Below are 2,190 nucleotides of genomic sequence, written 5' to 3'. Positions count from 1 at the left end.
CCGACTGGGATTTTAAGTTTTGTCAAGCCAGCTGACACAAAGAAAAGTGCAGAAGTGGATCAGTGAACTCACCACACATTAGGACTGTCTGAGAGCTCACAGTATCACCAGTGTTAATATTTCAACAACCTTTCCATTTCTCTTGCAATATTCAGGAAAAGGTGTGATAAACTTGCCTGCTTATGGACCTGGACTCAAATGACCCTAAGAAAGAGAAACAGGAGAGAGCGCAGTGATTTATTCTTTGTAAGTCATTTAGCAAAATCTTGACCTGTTGTTGGACTTTTCCCGGTGCATCTTGCTAGTGGGTCTTTTGGGCCAAGTCATATGCTGTATTTAATACTTAGGAAATTAAATGATCCAGTTATTTCATTATTATACCTGAAAAGTCATTTTACCTGGGGTGCTTGCTTTAAAGGTACCACCATTCTATGCTCGGCCAAGGGTACGTATTTCTATCCTTATGGTCTCATGTGGACTAGTCATGGACCTTTGGTGATAATTCTGTACCTTAATCCAACAGTACAAAATGTGATCTTTCAAAGAGATAGATACTTCTAGATACCGACGACTCGAAACTTCAACTCACATCTGTACATACTGTCACCTGCGAGTCACCAATCAACCTAGTACCGATCTCTTTAGACTGTGAAGAAGAAGCCCACCAGGCACAGGAACAAAGGCCCTTCTTTCTATGAGGCAACAGTTAACTTCTGCACTACCACCTCCATGCTGTTGATACATATGAGTGATACAAAACAAAACTTGTCAGAATGTATTAAATACTTTTCACGTAATCCAAACGAACAATCGAACTTCAAATTTGATTTTAGTTTATCTTAAAATCTAGAACAAAAAGAACAGATGGAAAATATATCGACATTTGGAACATCAAAAACGGCTGAAAGGCTATTTTGGGTTTGAGATACTGAGATAGATTTTACTTAGACTCTATGTGGTTATCACTGATAAACATAGCTGCATGTTTTGCTGTTAAAATTCAATAATCTTCATGTCCAGACTAAAGTAATAGCACACTGTAGAAATTGTAGTAGCTTGTGTTTCCTCTGGATTTGTACATAGGACAAGGCATGACACGGAAAGCAGAGAACTTCAAAATCAGAATATATAATGAAACACAACATCAGCCAGCAAAAGGCTAAAAAAAACATTTGAAAAAAATAAAATAAATAAATAGAAATTACTAGAAAGTCTTATTATTGCTGGGTTTAAGACCCATTGTTTTTGAGTTTTATTTAACTTCTGCATTTCCTAGTTTCTCTGTATTGAGTCTAAGGTTTTGTTTTACATCTAGTTCTGTTTTTGTCATAGTCCCCGTGTCTGCCAGGCCGACCCCACAAGGCCACATGTGTTTCTGTTTACTTTCTCCTCTTGCCTCCCCGCCGGGGCGAAGCTCATTGCGGGCTCCTGCCCTTGGCTCACACACCTGCTCTTCATCAGGCTGCAATTATGTGTTGGACATTTAAGACCGTGTCGCAGACAGCCTCATCACTGGATGATTGTGCGAGAGTGAACCTCTAGCTCTGTGAATCTCTAACTTTGTGAACCTCCTGTGTGTTTTTGCCTCTGAGTAACCGATCTTTCCCTGTGTATAGTTTTCCTGGACCCGTGACCTACCCACCGTGTGAACGTGTGTGAAGAGGAGAGCAAGTGTGAATGAGATTCCCTTCCCGGATTTTTTCCCATGGACCCTTGGAACCCTGCAATTCCCCCACTGTATATATCTGCACTCGGTGATTGTGCAAATAAATGTCATTTCTTGTATTGAACTCTGATCTATGCTTGAGTCCCACCACTGAATGTGACAGTTTTGGGTTTTAGTTTAGTATGCCCTTATCAAGTATCCCTTGAGTCTGTTTGTAGTCTTGCCTCTCTTGTGTTCCCATCTCTGATCTAGTGTCTGTGTTTGTCTTGCATCCCCTCATCAAGTTAGTTGTAGATCCTCATTGTTTAGCCCTTTGTTCTTGTTAGCCTTAGTTTTCTCTGCATCAGTGCTTCTACTTTAGACCACCTTGGCTTTACTTATCTGGGTTCTGTTCTGTTAAGGTTGTTTGCATTCTGTCCTTCATTTTAGTTACATGTTCCCCTTTATTCCCTTGCCTTTTCTAGTTTTTGTGTGTGTTTTATTTTGCTAGTCTTCATCCCATGTGTGCTGTTTGGTTGCTTCTT

The 2,190-nt window shown here is 40.2% G+C and overlaps 1 long non-coding RNA gene across 1 annotated transcript in view; it reads left to right on the top strand.

The window, feature by feature from the left end:
• LOC146683656 (uncharacterized) overlaps window positions 1–1,808 on the top strand; it is an 83,743-nt gene extending 81,935 nt beyond the window's left edge. The window contains exon 3 of the long non-coding RNA XR_014917746.1: window positions 1,617–1,808. This is a non-coding gene — a long non-coding RNA (uncharacterized LOC146683656). The remainder of the gene's footprint in view (window positions 1–1,616) is intronic.
• Window positions 1,809–2,190: the final 382 nt, after the last annotated feature.

Source organism: Copadichromis virginalis, linkage group LG22, assembly GCF_057382275.1.
Source record: "Copadichromis virginalis isolate Kocher_CV1m ecotype Utaka linkage group LG22, C_Virginalis_male_GT1.1, whole genome shotgun sequence".
NCBI lineage: Eukaryota > Metazoa > Chordata > Actinopteri > Cichliformes > Cichlidae > Copadichromis > Copadichromis virginalis.
The sequence above is the reverse complement of the archived record's forward strand: the minus strand, read 5'-3'. Positions and strand labels throughout refer to the sequence as shown.